Here is a 19959-nt window from a genome sequence, read left to right on the forward strand (position 1 = left end):
AGGTGCCAGGCAGTGGAACTGAACCCGGAACCATATGGTTGGTAAGCAAGCTACGTACCACACAGTCACGCCTGCGCCTATATATATATATATATATATATATATATATATATATATATATAGATAGATAGATAGATAGATAGATAGATAGATAGATAGATAGATAGATAGATAGATGTGTGTGTGTGTGTGTGTGAGTGTGTGTGTGAGTGTGTGTGTGTGTACATACATACATACATCATACACACACACACACACTATCGAAATATAATTTCAAAATAATTTATCACCTGTTTGCTTTGATTATATTTTTTTCCATGAAGTTTGTAAAAAATTTCATGATGCATATATTTATATCTCACAATTTTTTTTTCTCGTGTCTAAATAAACTGATGAGAATGGAATACATATTTATATTTATAAAAGAATATTGACATTTTTCAGTGAGGATAGCATTTGTGATGAAGTATTATTTATCTGGCTTACTCGGTTTAATCGATTTTTAAGTTGAAGTGTAAAGTATTCGAACGTTTTGACAGGCGCCAAGAACACAGTTGACACTCCGCCCCCGCCCTAAACCTCTGCTCTTTTTTATTCCACTTGCCAACCTAGAAGGAAACGATATTCTATGTTGTATGACTACTTCTACTACTACTGCTGCTGCTGCTATTTCTAACACTACTAATACTGCTGCTAATACTATAGCTAGTAGTAGTAGTAGCAGTTGTATGAATGTCAGACACGTGATTTCCTCGCTTACTTCACTTTTTCTTGGGCATCATCTGTGCAGTTAACTGCAGTACTGCAGCTTCTTTTGTTATGGAGGAGATTTTGTGATTAAAATGTGTCAAGTCTTTCTTTGAAATAACACATCCACCCTCATTATACTTATATGTGTGTATGTGTTTATATCTGTCTATCTGCATGTATATACGTATGTATGTATGCATGTGTGCCTGTATGTTTGCGTGTATGCATGTATTTATTATGTATGAATGTATTTTCATGAGTGTTATAGTTTTCATGTCACAGCTGTACTTGAGCCGTGGAAAACTTTAGAGATTCAATAAAGGCGAGAAAAGAAAACTCCCAAGAGATGAATTCATCGCTAAATTAAAAATTTTGTTAAGAATTCAATAAAAATGTTGTAAAGAAAATTATATTTAAGACAGTTTACATCGCGAAATAAATTACTAATCTACGGATATGTAATAATATCTTGAAATATTAGGTTGTCAAGGAAGTTCTTGCGGTTTTTAACCTTTAAATTCAGATGCACATATCTCGGCTCAAACAAAACTTTATTAATCGAAATAAACACCATCAGAATCAACACACTTTGCCAACGCAAAACAAGTTTATGTTGTGCGACGTGTGGCCGAGCGTTGTTGTGAAGAAGAATTGGTCCTTTTCTATTGACCAATGCTGGCTGTTGTTGTCGAAGTTTCTTATGCATTTAATTCGGTGAATTAAAAAGTCAATGCACAGGGTATTGACATAAATTCATTTCATTTGGCAAATAAATGAGATTATAATAACACATTTTTACAATATTTCTCGGCTGCGGAAGCATGAAGGGCAAAGTCGATCACACCAAGACCTAAACTCTAAACTCCGCAAAAATATCGCAAATATCTCTAGAACCGTTCTGCCATTTGGGTGCCGCACATGCATTCTTTTCGTACAAGCAAAATATTTCCATAGAAATTATTTTAACATATAGTTTCTTTGACATACAAAAAAGTTGAAGACTTATTGATACAATATTATTAATTTGGAAGGAAAGAATTTGAATCAATACGCGATTACTTCCAACTATCTGGTTTATGGATGTTATATTATGTCTTGTCTCAATCACAGGTTATATTTTTATTTTTCTTCTGTTCCATGAAAACAATTCGTTCTGATTCCTGGGAACGAATAAAAAAATTATTGGAAGAAAAGTGTGGAAATGTGAATCAGATATGTTTAGTGTATTGTATTAACGAACTGTAGCTTTTTGGGCTATCACCGCATTTAATTTTCAGTGGAATGATTTTGGTTTCAGTTTCGAATATAGTAAGAGCTAAATATTTTGTTTAATACTTTCCTTTATTCTTTCTCCATCATCTGGAGAAGGATTTTTCGACATTGTGACTTGGTTCTCTTAGAATCAATTTATACTATAACACTTTAATGTTGTTCTTTTCATTCATAAGAACCACAACTTCAACAGTGCCCCACCAGTAAATTCTATCAAATTTAATTCTAGTGAAATAACAGAGATTTGAATTGAAACTTTTGCCAGGAATTTCTTTAAGTTAATTGGAAAAAATAATTAGCCCCTATTTAAGAAATTATATCGAATAATTATGCCTACAAAATTTCTGCTTAAACTATTGCATTGCTCTTTTGTAATGTTCCTCGGTTTTCTTTGGTTTCCTAAAAGCAATTTAATTAATTCCAATTCAATATTTCTGAGCGAAAAAGGGTGCATCATCTGATGTAATATAACTCAGCTTCAAATATTACCTTAGGTAAATATTTATTCCAATATGAAGTCTTTAACTGACAATATCATAATGCTGCCTCTAATGAGACATGAAACTTGATATTGGTTTGTTTTCATATATGATAGCGACTGTCCAAAAGAATAATAATTAAACCTTAGCCAGCCAACATAACTGCCCACTTTCGATTTACATTGGTAAAGCTTTTCAAAATTTTTTACTGTCTTAGAAAATTACTAATTGGCCGACATATGCCTTTCAAACTAAAACTTTTTGAATTTGTTGTAAATTGATGTCAAACCGGATGTTTTTCTTCCATCTCACTTTTCTTCTAAGTTCATAGATTTGTAAGATATTACAGCCAAGAATCAATACAAATTAACAACAATCTGGCTTAGAAATATTTCTTGTTCCAAATTTTTTTAATGTTTCGCAGTACAAACAAAATGCCTTTCACAAATTTCGCTTCTTTTGTATTACTAGTAAGAATTGTGAAAGTGTAGAAGAAAAATTGAAATATTTTTGTCTATTTCTGTTTCCTATGATATTGATCAATTCCATGTTTTTTGCAAAAAGAGAACAAACCAGCGCTTTTCAAATATCTGTTCACTCAGATATTTAACCAGCGAAGTAAATGCCAATCGCCAGCAGGTTCTAACAGGACACTGTGAGAAGCTCTACGATTCAGTATTCTACACTTGTATAATGTAAATAAATAACCACTGGCGTTGCCCAGGATTTCAGCTGTCGTCTTCAGAATGTCATACATAAATGGTTCTGGCAATGTATGTCAATCAAACACTGAATTATTTATCAATTGCAATTCGACCAAAATTATGAAAATTGTAGTTGTTTCTTCTAAATTCTACTGTCAGGTACTATGAAATAGTAACTACTTCGGATACGTGCGTAGCCTTGACCAGCCATAGACACTCTAATGATTCAGTTATTTGATCCACTAAGTCACCTGCTTCTGAACAATGTACAAGTGAATGGGTATTTCACATACTCGTCTACCCTTAATAAAATTCTCAACCAGCATCAGCGTAAAACCGCGTGTGACACGGCTGAACGTTGGAGTTACAGGTGCAGAGTGTTCGACAAAGCATAGGATGATCTGAGGTTATAAAAAAATGATACTTGCACAAGATAGCACTCATTAGGATCGAAACCAGAATCTCAGAGTCGCAAGATGAACTTTTTAAACATCATCAAAATACATCCCTTGTAAATTCATTGACTGTAAGCTTAAATCTAGATTATAGAGCATCCAAATCAACGGCGATTGATGTTGCTGATGTTTCACACTTGTTTTGCAACCAAATTCACGGTGTCCAAAATTAAAACAAATGCAGGTGAATATTTACTTTTATTTTCAAAATCTATCAGGCATTTTAATCACATGATCAAAGCAAATGTAAGGACACGTGATATCCAGGTTGTCCCTATGTGTCTCTGTCGGTATTTTATGTTTCTTTACATTTATTACCACAAATAGACCAAAACTATATTACATAATTTCAAATAATTGCGAATAATTTTAAGCGAATGTCTTTCATCAAGATTTTATATATCTGAAGAAAACAATTTTTACGATATGCGTTGAAGAATTTATATTAACATACAGTTATTTCAGATTCCGTTCTTTGGAAAATCTATATGAAATATAATTTTATTGAAATATTGTAGACTATATTTAAATTCTCGAAAATATTTTCATTAAATTTAAATCCATTTTTAATTAATAACAAATTAAATTGCTTTCACCTTAGGAATTTATATCAGATATTTTAGCTTAAGTAATTTGTGGTTAAATTATTGCCTCGCTGCTTTTCAATGCTTCCCACAATAATTTTAATTCCTAACAGCAATTCAATTAATTATTAATATGATATTTCTAGGCAAAAAAATAATTGAAAAGTTTATTTTCTGGTTCTACTTAATTATACTTTTGAACTCTAAGACACAACAACGTTTTATTTCTGATGAAAATAAAATATTGCCATAGGTTCGAGTTGATTGAATTTTTATGTGAAACTGAAGCCATCAAAATTAGGATCTGGTGATACTACATTTTATAGAGTGAAGCCAAGTGATCGACACACGTTACGTATATATATGTGTGCGTGCGTGTATGTGTGTGTGTGTATGTGTGGTGTGTGTCTGTATGTGCATATATGAGCGTGAATGTATGTATATATATATATATATAGTGTTATAAGCCTCCAACACAATTTAATGCCGAGGAGTTTCTGCGTATTCCCACCAGGTTTGTCGATTCGATGTTTCGCTTTCGGTCTCTCTCGGTAGTGATCTTCTCTTTCTCTTTGTTTTGTACCTAGCTAAAGAGGCCTCAGGCATTAACTTCTACTTTGGATTCTCTTTTTCACTGCTTGACGTATTTAGCAAGCTTTCAGGCAGCAACAAATCATAATGACCCACTAACGTTACCTAATCTTCGTTTCTTCTTTAATTATTTGCAACTCACACACACACACACACACACATATATATATATATATATTTGCGTCTCCGTCGGTGACGGGCGACGAGTGCTCCAGTTGATTCGATCAACGGAACAGCTGGCAAAGGAAATTAACGTGCAAGTGGCTGAGCACTCCACAGATACGTTTTACGTTTATGTAGTTCTCTGGAAAATTCAGAATGTGACAAAGCTGGCCTCTCTGAAATACGGGTACCGCTCATTTTTGAGAAGAGGTGAAATAAAGTGTCCTGCTGAAAGAACAGAATGGGCTGCCGGGAAGAGAGATCACGACCCAACGATCGTTAGCTGCATACGATAACCAATAAACCACGTGCCTTCACCAATAATGTTATTATCCTACAAAAACTATATTAGCTGAGTGGACTGACCCCTACTGCTATATTCTTATCAAGCTTCATAGGCTCATAGGCATAGAACTATATCGACTCCAGTTCTGCAGTAAATGTTTAGATTTCAGTATCAAGTCAATGCAAAAAACTCAGTTACGTCCAAAGAGTCGAGCAGACTGCGCTCTATTGTGAGACTATTTGTCTTTAGAGGAGACGATTTTTTAATGCGTGGTCGACTTTACTGACCGAACAATTTCTGTTGTCGTCTGCATCTCCATCTCCGCAACCAAATTGTCTCCCCTTCACACATTCCATCCGATCTTCAAAATACTTGAATTTTACTCTCCTACCGCAGCTTCCTGTTCTTAATTTCCAGGCGAACTTCCCATCTCTCTCTCTCTCTCTCTATCTCTCTTTCTCACTTACTGTCTTTCATGGTCGCTCTCTTTAGCCCTCACACATTCACTCTCTATCTATCTATCTCTATCTCTCTCTTTCTCTATCTCTCTATCTTTACCTCCGTTCCTCACTCTCGATAGATAGGTAGGTAGGTAGATAGATAGATAGATAGATAGATAGATTGATAGATAGACAGATAGATAGATAGATAGATAGATAGATAGATAGATAGATAGATAGATAGATAGATAGATAGATAGATAGATAGATAGAAGCCCTTCACACCTTACTCTTTTTAACTGCCTTTTATTGAACGAAATTTATTCAACGAATGCAATTTTATTAAGCAAGTGTTTTTAATATCATTCTGGACGTATTCTTACTTTGTCTACCACTTCTCAACTCTTTGATCTCACTTCTATTTGGATTGAACGCAAGCTTCTTTCATCTATATTCCTCTTAAATCTTTTCTCCTTCATCTCCTGCTCATGCCTGAGCTTTCAGTCCATATAATCTCATTTTCGGCCTCTTTTTACATCTATCACCGCCACTAAGTTATATTAGAAATTTACTAAGAGAGAGATTGATGAAGCTGTCTCCATTATCCTCATTTTCTGTCCTGAATTAAGTTTGGAAACGTAACAATATTGACCGAAACAGCTGTTAAACTTCTTGAAACTTTCGCTAGCTCTACTCGCATCTAATGGTTTCTGATATGATCTGCTACTGTTTTCTATTGATTCCGGATGTTTCTCCGTGTATCGTTTTGTCTTCACTTGGAGACGTTTATTTTTATTTTCATTTAACAATTTAGCACTGCCAGACATTAATGTTTTGACAGCTTTTAAAATTATTTGAATCCATCGACAAACGGATCTTATCAATTCCAAAACGTATGTCATCCGTATGCTATTATATTTAACTCAGAAAAGGCGGCGAGCTGGCAGAAACGTTAGCGCGCCGGGCGAAATGCGTAGCGTTATGTCGTCTACCGTTACGTTCTGAGTTCAAAATTCCGCCGAGGTCGACTTTGCCTTTCATCCTTTCGGGGTCGATTAAATAAGTACCAGTTACCCACTTGGGTCGATGTAATCGACTTAATCCGTTTGTCTGTCCTTGTTTGTCCTGTCTGTGTTTAGCCCCTTATGGGCAATAAAGAAGTAGGTATTTCGTCTGTCTTTACGTTATGAGTTCAAATCCAACCGAGATCGACTTGGCCTTTCATCCTTTCGGGGTCGATAAATTAAGTACCGGTTGCGTACTGGTGTCGATCTAATCGACTGGCCTCTCCCATAAAATTTCTGGCGTTGTGCCTAGGGTAGAAAAGATTATATTTAACTCAAATTTCAGTCTACTCCAATTCTTTTGTAGCTTCAATCATGACGTCTGCTCCCTAAAACTCGTTACACTTCTACACGATCGATACTTACCTTATCTCTTCTGACATTACTTCTATTTTGCCAAACTATGCTCAGAAAGTGTTGCTCTATTGTTTATCCCAGGAAATATCAGTCTACCAGAGTTATTATTTTTCTTCAGAGAATGCGTCTTAAGCATCTCCACAATGAACATTGAACACTTTGATCTCACTAGTATAGTAAGAAGCTGAGAATATTATCGATACAGTGTTTCTTTTCCTGAGTTGCTAACAAAACAAATACTTGTCCAAAATATGTGAGGTTTATTGCACTCTTACTTCTACTGCCAAACGAATAGTAATGTCATGTACATCGGATTTTAAAGGTAGTTTATATGAGTCTAATATAATTATTTTCCATATCATCCTTATTTTCCATAGTTATAGCTCGATTATATTTTATAGTCTCAGTAAAGAATTTGCGATATCGTATAAAAATGGTTGCGTTGATGCCACTGCTTTCTCTCCGTTTACTTGAAAGTACACCAAGGTGTGCCGTGAATTCTATTAGTGCTGTTGTCAATCAGATTATCTATATAGGTCATGCAAGTATAATTACATTTTCCGCTATACACAGAGGAGACTGAAATATTTTTCACGGTGAGGAAAGCTCTAGAAGCATTACTAATCATTGTAACATCGCACACAATGAACGCAGTTTTTTCCCTCATTATTTATGCATGTTCCGATCTGGAATATATTTCAATTATTCTAAATCCAATTATTCTCAAAATTTCAGTGCAAGAGTGTACACAGAGATTATGCATGTATATATGTGTGTATGTATGAATGTGTGCGCGCGCTTGTGTCTATGTGTGTGTGTGTGTGTGCTCGAGTGTGCGTATATATAAATATATATATATATATATATACATATATATAAATAGATATAGTTATATAGATATAGATATATACATACACACACACACACATATATATATATGTATATATATATATATATATACATATATATAAATAGATATAGTTATATAGATATAGATATATACATACACACACACACACATATATATATATGTATATATATATATATATATACATATATATATGTATGTATAAAGTAAGGGCTAATTGCCAACATAATATGGCTGCTCTGGAAGGGAGGTTGTTACTGTTCTTTAGCCCCAAGAAACATCGTTTCTAGCTGGTGATGCGACACACTCTCTGTGTCCTATTTTCGAACAAGACATTCACCATCTGCCCAAACAACATCTGTGGACGACTTTCAAGGTTATTGCCCTTTATCAACACAGAGTAGCTGATTGCCCTTTATCAACAAAGATCGCTGGCACCTGCCAGTTCAGTCAATAGATTACTTTAAATGCCAAAATCCTTTTATATGCTTCATTTTCTGGACGTATTATTTTCTGTTTCTGTATAATCTAGCTTCAATTGCCAGGATATTTTGTCAGATAAGTTGCCCTTGGTATTGTTGAGTTATTTTCTACATGCACAAGGAGTAAAACACTTTCGTCCAACATTCTACCATTTCTCTCTCTTACTTCACACTTACGATTAATAATGTAACAGAGTCGAAAGTATTAACTCACAATTGCTGGTAATTATTGGCAGTTGAGATTGATATTCATATTTTATATGAGCTGCTTCAAAGCATTTTATCTATGTCTATATAAAGAGAAATTACCACCCACATTGACGCTAATCACCCACTGTCATTAATCAGACAATTAGTTAATAACATTAGTAGGCGCGTTTCAAACTATCCGTTGATAATCTATTTTCGGAAAAGGTACCCCATTCTACAAAAGCGCATTAGAAAAGTCCATCTGTAAGAGTTGTATAACTTATATTGAACCAAATGTAGACAAACCAAGAATTTATGCTGGATTCTCTTACTAAACAGTCATGTGTGCGGTGTATATATTCATGACATCATATGACTCGCGGAGGTAAAAACGAGTGTTCCCACGTAAAATGATTCAGCAATTACTTAATTCATAGCGAATGCAGGTACTTGCAAAATCCCAAGCATAACGCAAGGAAGACAACAGTTAAGATTCCCTTATGAGTTACCGCCCGTGTTCTGTATATTTATTTCGAAATCCCGTACGATCCGTGTAACATCGTGAATTCTCAGCCAAAATGGAGACGAGTACAAACGTTCCCATATGGTACGCTCGAAAATTGAAAAGAGATCAATGTTTAGCTGAAGTGATCATATTTATGACCTTTGGTACATGGTATACACAGGGTGAATGCTTGCATCCGGAAAGTTCCTCTTCCAGTTGTCATCTAGTCAAGGTATCTGGAAGACGAACATCAGTTGCCAATGTGAGGAAGTCTGTCCACCGCAGATCATCAATGATTTCCAACGGAGACAGGAAGCCGAAGTAGTGATGCAATTTGGCACAGCTGTTGCCGCGCGCGTAAACTTTAGAACGAAAACAACTGAACAGACACCTCAAGTTATCACCTCGACGCTGTTACACTCGATTGAATCCACGTTCCTACACACACACATATTCATGATTGTTATTTTGGGAAGTTATATATAAAGGCAATTTGACATTAAACTGAAAGATCACCCAATACCTAGTGTAGGCGAAGGCATACTTATTAATTTTCACAAGGAAATAGTAGCTTAGAAGTTTCATTAGACATTGGTTTACTTTAGTTCTTCATGACATCGTTTGTTTTAATTGAATCTGTATTAGTTGGAGTAATTGTGCGGGAGAGGTAAGTACGGTACAGGCAAGCAAGGGTAGTGATTGTGTTTATACAAGTAAAGTATGTGAGGGCAGAAAAAAACTATAGTAGATAGACTCGTTGGTTTAATAGAGGAAATTTGTTATCGTTTTAGGGTTCAATCATGCGTTTAAGTAAAAGAACAAACAGGCGTATTATATTCCGTGTGCAGACAATTCGCCGACAGACAATTCCCACGTGGCCTCAGACTCAACACGTAAGCCTACATCAAGTGCCTGGGGGAGGTTGCGCAGCCATGGGTCAAGAGGGTGGCTGCTGGAACACCCTATGTCTGGAAACAGGACTCTGCATCGTACCACACAATCATCCTGCCTGTAAGTTGTCTGTCGGCCAATTGTCTCTCACCCATCTGTCTGTCTATTCCCATATTCAGCTCTCAATAAATGTCGGCTGGGGACAAATCAAGGTTTTTTTGTACATGAGGTTAGTATTGTCCAATTTTAGGGTTTACAAACGAACATCTATAAATAATACAGAACTTGGGGTTCTTATTTTAATATACCGAGTAAAACATTTCTTTAAAAAAATTGTGACTTAATTGAGAAGTTATTGGGTTTTCATATTTATCTATTTCTAGCGTGGCTAACGATACATAGCAATTGATAAATCGATCTAACAATACATAAAGTCAAGAAAGCAAATGCTGCCCAACAAGTCTTCCATCAACTAACTGTTTGATATCTTCATTTTGAAATGTCTAACAGACACGTTCACATATTTGAGATTTGTTGTTTTTTTCATTTGATTTCCTTCTGTTGTTGAGATATATATGAGTAAGGGAGAAGGTAAATGGGCGTTCAGAACTGTCAAAGACGCGGCTTCCAGTTGTTCCTTCAGTTCAAGTGTCAAATCGATGCATCTAAATAAATGGAGATACTGCAGACATAGGTTTCCAATTACACTGGCAACAGCTGCGGAAATCAGATGCTTCATTAGAAGATATATTAACCTGGGATCAAATATGGAGTGTATAAATTTCTGAAATAGACTTTTTAAACTTTTGATCATTCCTGCGATTGTTTCCAGATAGGTTTACGTTCATAATCACACGTATCCAGGCACATCCGTTAATATCAACGTATGCTTATGTTAGAGATACCATCAGTGAATATAAGTTACCCATAATGCACATTACACAGTTCATCTATTAGTTGACTGTTAAGAATTTACTCTCACTGGATTGGCAGTGACATGGCTCCGCTCCCAGTAAGTGAATCACAACATTACACACGCACACATATACACACATGTATACATATATGTATACATGTATGTATGTGTATGTATTTATATATATATATATATGTATATATATATATATATATATTTATATATATATACATATACATATACATACGTACATATTAAAAGTCTGGTTATACGTAAAGTATATATTTATGTATATGTATATATACATATATGCATATATATATAAATATATATAAATATATATATATATATAATATATATATATATATATATATATATATATATATTATATATATATATATATATACATATACATATACATACGTACATATTTAAAAGTCTGGTTATACGTAAAGTATATATTTATGTATATGTATATATACATATATATATATATACATATATATATATATAATATATATATATATATATATATATATACATATATATATATATATATATATAATATATATATATATATATATATATATATATGCATGCATACATACACATACCTACATACATGCATGCATTCGTTCATTCATGTATACAGACAATCTTTGAGACAGATGCATTGAATTAATAATGTTAACCAAGCAACCAATTTGTGTGCAATATCGCTAAACATTTCCGATACGAGAGTATCAATAAGTGTCTGCAGGATGAAAGACTAAAGATAGACTCGCAAATAATAACGGGGTCTGTAATGATGTCTTTTTTTTACTCCGCCAGCAGAAATGGTTATTCTTTACGAAAAAATTTTTTCCCTTTAAATTTACGGAAGACAAAAATGATAGTGCGAATATCTATTCAATCAGTCACCAAGATAATTGCATTGTTCCGTATTTGATCAGTATTTCTCTGTACATATACAATATGGCATTATTTCTATTGTTTTCCAAGAAACCTTTGAAGAAATCTATACAAGACGAAATATCGCATCGTTTAAAACATATTCTGGAATCAAAGAAAAGTTTATCCTTTTTAATGCAGCAGTCTCAAAAAACCAAATTCAAGTGAATTATAGTGAAATGCACATCACGCATTTCATGTGTGAATTTATCAATCTTTATTATGTTAAATATTTATTTGTTATTCGTTTCCTTTTTCGCTGCGAATCTTTTATAAACTTACATTTTTGAAACATAAAAAATGTCTATGAATAGCATTTAACGCACTTTTGTTATTCTCTGTATTAGTTTTACAATATTCACAATTTTCCGATATCGATTTCTTTGACATACATATACAATTCTAAGGTGGAGGATTGGCCATTTCTATGTTACGACTGCTAAACTATCGAATGATAACAGTTTTGTTTTATGTTCAAATACTGCAACTAATAGATAATAATCTCTTTAAAGGACTCCATGAGGCTCCCAATAAGAGATCAGTCGAAGGCGGCGAGCTGGCAGAAACGTTAGCACGCCGGGCGAAATAGTTTGTGGTATTTCGTCCGCTGCTGCGATCTGAGTTCAAATTCCGCCGAGGTCGACTTTGCCTTTCATCCTTTCGGGGTTCGATAAAGTAAGTACCAGTCACACACTGGGATCGATATAATTGATTTAATTTTATTAAAAGTGGTACTTAATTTAAAGTGTTTGGTAAAAGAGTGTCAAAACAGGAAATGGGGTAGGAGTTATCCAGTTCCTGTGAGTAAGTGGAGACAACTCTGTGGATGTTATGCTCTTCAATTGGGATGAAGGATTTTTGTCAACCAGGATGCTTATCCTGTTTGACAACAAGATGCTGGTTTAACTCCAGTCTTTTCGCCCTCGCTTGGTCCGCATTACCAGTCCTCCAGGCTTCTTCTCGTTCCTTAACTAGACCATCTATTCTACGTCCCTTCTTAGCTAAACTTATGCTAAACCTGATAGACTAATATTTGATGGCTCTTTTTAGGGCGTACCACCATTTGTTGTTAATGATGGTACCTGTTAATGCCTTCTGTATTAACATCTCGATCCGCTTTCTTTATTCCTCAATCGCCAAAAGGAACGCATTGAGTTTCCAGTAGCCAGATCCCTAATTATGCAACTTATCTACCGTCAGTTTACAGGTAACCATCTTGTGGTCACTGAAGCTGACTAGAAAAAACTGTGAACACTCGAGTATGGACTTTCTTTAATTAAAATCCTATCTAGATATGTTCTAGAAGACTCGTCACTATTTGACCACGTCCACTGCTCGCTGAAATTGACTTAGCAGATCTCGTAAGCCTGTGTTACATTTTCTCTTCATTTTTGAGCCAACACAATCTGTGTGTGCTTCACATATCGTGTTAAAGTCTCCTAACAATACTAGCGAATGCGACGTGGCTAGGAACTTGCCCATGTCACGAAAATATTCATTTTGCAGGCCCATAATGTTGGGTGCATGACTAGCGACTAGCCTGATTGGCTTGCCGCAACTTGAATGTCAGGTCAAGAACGACCAACCTGCCTTCTGGGTTAGAAAAAAACAACTTTTTCTCGGCTACCCGGTTTCTTTTTAGTAGGACCACCTCCCGTCAGACTCGGAGAAACGTATTTCTCGTAGCCGCTCAGGAGGGGGAGAAGATCTCTAGGCCCCTTCACCTGGGTTTCCGTTGCAACAATTACATCCAAATTTCTCGACCTGGTGTCATTTAGGAAGCGCCCTTGCTTCCAACTCGATATCAAGCCACGAACATTTATACAACCAATGTGAATAGACATTACTTACCTTCTGGATCTTACCTTTCTTGACTTAGAGTCGAAGATGGCAAGCCTTCAAACATAGACTGGTGAAAATCAAGTCTCCATGTTAAGACCGATTTTCTATACGTGCTAGACAACATTTTATATAATTTTATATAATTTTTATATTTCTCTGACAGTTCAATTAATCTAGTTGGTGATTTTTTGGTTTTTATTTCCCGCATTAAATCTTCGTTTTTGCTGTGTAGTGCCGCTATTCCTCTGTTCGTTACCCCCTCCGCCTTCCTCTGTCTGTCTCTCTTGGCTGTTTTTTGTTTTGGTCTCGACTCGCTCTGCTTTTGCTGGTTCGAGTCTTCTATTTTCCTTTTGTTGTTTATTTTTTCCTTCTGTTTCTCTCTTTCTCCCTCCACGCGTCTGATTCTTCTATACCTTCTTTACAATATGTTTTAATGTGACCCAGTTGGCCACACTGGAAACATCGGGGCTTACGCCCCTCAACAAAAATATTTAGAACTTCCTCCCCTACTTCCACGATTTCTGAGAGCTGTTCTAAATTTTTTGGTCAACCTGCAGTATGATGTTAAGCGTTTGACCAGTCCAGTAAGTATTTTCTGTGACAATAGCCTGCAGGAGGTTAATATTATCTTCCTTGTTTGCCAGGACTGCCGCCATCAAGCACATAGGGTTTACTCCGGGCGGAATTCTTGGTATTCTCACTTTTGATGTTCTCATTCCCATGTAAATTGGGATTAACATTGTGTCTTCCGATTCTAAAGATTTTATAGAGAGTTTTTGTGCCGTTTCTACATTCTTGAACCTCACAACGATAGTTTCAAACTTCTTCCCTCTGGCTAGATATCTAATGTCCTGCCAGATGAGCTTTAGACATTTTTCAATTTTTTGCTCACATATCTTATCAATTTTTCGAGCTTTTAAACAGAATGTCTTAAAAATAATGATTTTCTTTTTTTCCTGCGTTAATTCTTCTTCTGGTATTTCCACTTTTACTATTCCATCTCCTTCTGTTATCATATCTTTATATTTTAATCATTCTTTTATGTCAGTTGACAGCTGTCGCATCCCACCATCAGCCACAGACGCAAAACTTTTCTTTTCTTTTCTTAATTTTGGATGGTCTTTCTTCTGTCTTTCTTTTGGTTTTCGTAACTCTTGGTAATGCCGGAAAATTGCTTTCCGAAACATCAGAAACGTTTTCAATATTTTGCTTTCTATTTTCTTTGCTTCTCGCCCAATCGATGATTCGTCCCCCGACGAAGAAGACGAAGTTTTCGGCATCTTGCCGGCAATTAATATTTTCCCCCACAGGGGAAAACCACAGATAGCTTTCGAAAGAAAACTATACTACAATTCTTTTTTCCATGATAAGTGCAACAATAGGCACAACAAGAGATATAACAATTAACAGAAACTCACGAAGACACTCCAACAATAAATTTTCAATAACAGACAGACAAAATACCTATTTCTTTACTACCCTCAAGGGGCTAAACACAGAAGGGACAAACAAGGATAGACAATCGGATTAAGTCAATTATATCGACCCCAGTGCGTAACTGGTACTCTTTTAATCGACCCAGAAAGGGTGAAAGGCAAAGTCGACCTCGGCGGAATTTGAACTCAAAACGCAGCGGCAGACGAAATACAGCAACGCATTTCGCCCAGCTCGCCGCCAGGCAGAAATACCGCTAAGCATTTCTGCTGGTATATTAGCGATTCTGCCAGCTCAGTGCCTTCCTTTACGAATAAATAATAATCACAGGAATATCCTATTATATTATATTAGCGTGGTATAAACATAAAACTATTAATGTATTCTCTCAACTCTATGACGGTGTAATGCTGTAAATAATAATTTGAGCATTTGACAGATTTTCGATGTTATTGCTAATATTTACTGTCGATATTTAAACAAAATTATCAACCATTACTGTTTAATTACTTCCCCTTTTATGTTGACAGCGGTCGACTTAAGTACAGACTCTGACACCGAGGAATACATCATTCACACACATATACACGACAGGATATATTTATATACAAGTATATATTTATTAATGTGTGTGTGAGTGTTTGTGTGGATTGCTTTCACAGAATGGCTTCAGCGACGAGAAACCACTCATAAATAAACAAAGCTGGGTGTCTGTGATTGTTGACTGCTTCTTGTGTCATTGGTGTCGATTTCTGATGGCTTTCAGAATTGCAGGGAAGACATATTTCGTGCAGAAACAGCAACGGTAATAAAGGAGTGCGAGAAACTGGAGTTGTATGCAATGAAATCAGAAGCGATGACCCTTTTAAAGTTATGCGTCCCCAGCAGAGGAAATCGGAGAATCAATTGTTGGTTTGTAGTTGAAGAATCTGGGAAGAGGAAGCAGCAAGTTCCAAGTTGAAACAGAGAAACACGGGTTTGAAGGCAGAAAACCTGAAGTCATTGCTGCTAAAATAGATGTGAAAGAGGTGGCTCGCGGATGAAGTGATGCATGAAGGAAGGTGCGAGTCTGGGCCTAAATAACGACGATGGGTGACGGACAGAAAGTGTCAGATTGTACCCGATTGGTGAACTGTTAATGGATACGGGTAGGAAGCGGAAAAGCTTTTGCGTCTACATAAATTCTAACTTTCATCTTTTGCTTATTTTAGGCATTAAACAATGGCCATGCTGGAGCACTGCCTTGAAAAACTTTTTAAAGTAACAATCGACTCCAGTAAATTTTTTCTTACCTGCTACTTACTGCATCGGTCTCTTTTGCCGAACCGTAAAGCTACCGGCACCGGTTGCCAAGTGTGATGACGAATATACACGGACACAAAGACACACACATAAGCATATAGATACATACATACATACATACATACATACATACATACATACATACATATAAACACACACGTGAGTGTGTGTTTATAAACGATGGGCTTCTCTCTGATTCCTGCTGACCAAATTCACTCACAAGGTTCGAGGCTGTGGTGAAGGACACACCGCAAGGCGTCACGCAGTAAAATCGAACCTGCAGTCATGTAATGTCGGCTCGATGTAGTTGGTAAGAAAATTCTTAGTTTCTCAAGGAAGCATGCTATTATCGACGGGATTGGTCTAAATACTTGCGGCACCGAATCACAGATTGGTCATCTTAAACGGTTCATCTCGAAAGTTCCTACACTAGTTCTTTAGCGCATCAACAGATCGCAGCACAGGGTCGCGTGCGCAGTAAGAGCTGACTGTGACCTTCATGAGACAGTGTGTTGAGTGACATCATTGTGTTTACTTTGCAAGTTGTCAAATTTATATTTTTGTGATCGTGTGTATGCTGTAGTCTGTGATTTTTGTCATGGACTGGAATCTGGAACACAGAGCCAACGTGAAATTTTGTGTTAAGTTTGGGGAGTCCGCTACAGAGACATTGTGCATGCTTCTGCAAGCTTACGGCGACGAGGCAATGGGCCGTACGCAATATTTCGAGGGCTCCATAAGCAGAATCGCCGGAAATGTGGAGAAATTTCATTAGCTTGAGCATGAGGATCGTTGGAAGACAATCCACGACATTTCTGATATTGTTGGTCTGTCGTATGTGGGTCCATGTAGGCAATCCTAACGTGTGAATCGAACATGTGGCGTGTCTCTGCCAAGTTTGTCCCGCTCCTGCTGACAACTGCGCAGAAAGATCAGAAAGATGACACTCATAGACTTGGTTTCGATACCATATAATGGAGAGGAGATAACTTGAACCAAGTATATTGCGACCAATGCATACACCGTGAAGTATAAATCTGAGCGATATATCTCACCTTATCGCTTCCCAATCTCACTGTGATGTTATTTTCAATTAATATTTTCTCTCGTCCCCTTTTCGAATATCTTCCCACTAAATGCAGATCAAGTACCTCTTACATTTGGTAAGGCAACAGATAGTGACCAAATATGTCCAGCTGTTAACTAGCACATCGAAAGCGACACCAAGTTTCACATGCTCACTACAAAGACACTGATAAAGTTCTATACAGTTTAATATCACTGATATTTCTTTGCGAAGTAGTTTTGGATTAAATTGCAAACTTAACTGAAATGAAATTTGTTGTAAACACACGTTCCCATTTGACATGCTGGCATGTAATCGAGCTTACATCATGCTTATCGAGGAATATTCATAATTCAACACCTTCGAGCAATGCAACTTGCGTGAGTTATGGATAGCATTTATAAAAGCTGAATAGATTTTAATGAATGGAATTCATGAATGAGTATGCCGTATATAAATATGAATATTGATTGTAGAAACAATTGTAGCAAATTAAACCTAGTTTAATGACTAAATTTAATTAGTATTTCAATGAACAAAGGCACCGTAAAGTTGAAGTTATAAATATAAGAGGTAAATATATGAAGCGACTAAATTACTATGTATAAATATGGGTTTTTTTTGTGTAACTTTTTTGTAGATTCGGTGTAAAATATTTGATGTCTTCATAAATTCACTTGTGTATAAATCTCATTTGTCTCAAAATTCGACCCAACTTTTATTATCTTTGATATAGGTTTTATCATATTTCTAGCTTTTATCATCTTTCTTTTATCATACATTTCTTTTCAGAATACTAATAATAATATTCACATTTCAACAACTTTTAATCAAAGTGAGCAGATCACTTTTTAGAATCTCCCCCGTTTTAGTTCTTTGAATAGCAAGTAATATACGAGTGAAGAAGAGGAAATTTATTAGCATTCTGAATAGGATATTAAAGAGTTCGATGTTGTACAAAAGGACGTTATTATTAAGCAGCAAAAATTACCATATTAGAAATATCTTGCCTTTTAATATTATATAATTTCTGACAAATATTATGTGAAACATAAAAACTATATGTTGAGTAACAATTATATATGTTTATGTGTATTATCATATATCCTTTAATGTATATCATAATATTTGTATGCCTGCCAGTCCATATTACGTTTTTGCTCACTTCTTTCACGTACAAGACATATATTTGTATATATATATATATATATATATATATATATATTATATATATATATATATATATATACAAGTTTCACTTTGTATATTATAATCTATAATTATATTTGATCTGTTGACATCGATGCCTTTCAAAAGTCAGCTAGAAGTGGATTTCGAAACGTGTCTATCGATGGAGATTCCGACGATTTTTCCCTACTCTTCTTGTTGAAAATTTCATTTAAACTCTGTAGACACACCCCGACCATCGCCCTAATCACACCAAACTATTTACAATTCTAATCCTAAAATGTTTACAATACTTATTTATGTAATTTACGGTTATTGTTCTAATTTATTTATGATTCAATGGTTTTTAGTGAAAAACCGTGCTGGTGTTACACTTTAGAAGCTGAATCGAAGATGTTAGCTTCACATAATTTTGTGTTAAGATTCTTCAACAAAGCTGAGTCGCAGTCCCAATTAAATACGGTTAAAGCTGACATTGATGTGAAAAAGATTTGCGTTGTTTTTGTGAAGATTACAGTGAGTGACAACGGAATACAAAAAAGCATCTGAGGAGTGAGCTTTCAATGCCCTGACCGAGCGCGATCAGAATGACAACTTTTCCTCCGTAAGTGACGTGGATTGAAAGTAGAGGAGGTACTAAAACAGCACCAGCTATTTCAAGCCTGAACGATAAAATCCAGTGGAATGTATTAAATTTTATAGAATATCGGATCTACTGCCACATAGACGTGAAATCAATGAATAACTAGACTTTAGAAATGTTTAACAATATTAACAATTCAACAGAAGTTTGTCCCTTTAAGCAAGTTTTGAAGGTTTAACCAGAGTTTTTACTATGTTAGAGACCAATGGATATGTGATAACAAAAGAATGGACTTCGAGGGAGAAGTCCGAACAAACTTTGGACGCATAGAATATTGATATAGATAGTGAATAGTGACGACTGCAACAGGAATATCACGAAATAGTGGTTAGTATCTAAGATGGTTAGAGTGAATTCTAGTGCAAGATGTAAATTGTTAAGGAATAGAGTATAGATGAGGTGGCTGACATGCCTTGTTTGATGTAATGTTTCAGAAGTGTGACTGTGACCAGGACAAGTGAACAAAAAAATAGTTCTCAACGCCTTTAGTGTAATTGGTATCTAACTTAGAATGAGAAACTGATCAGCTAAAACTATT

The sequence above is a fragment of the Octopus sinensis genome, linkage group LG12 (genome assembly GCF_006345805.1).
Source record: "Octopus sinensis linkage group LG12, ASM634580v1, whole genome shotgun sequence".
Lineage (NCBI taxonomy): Eukaryota > Metazoa > Mollusca > Cephalopoda > Octopoda > Octopodidae > Octopus > Octopus sinensis.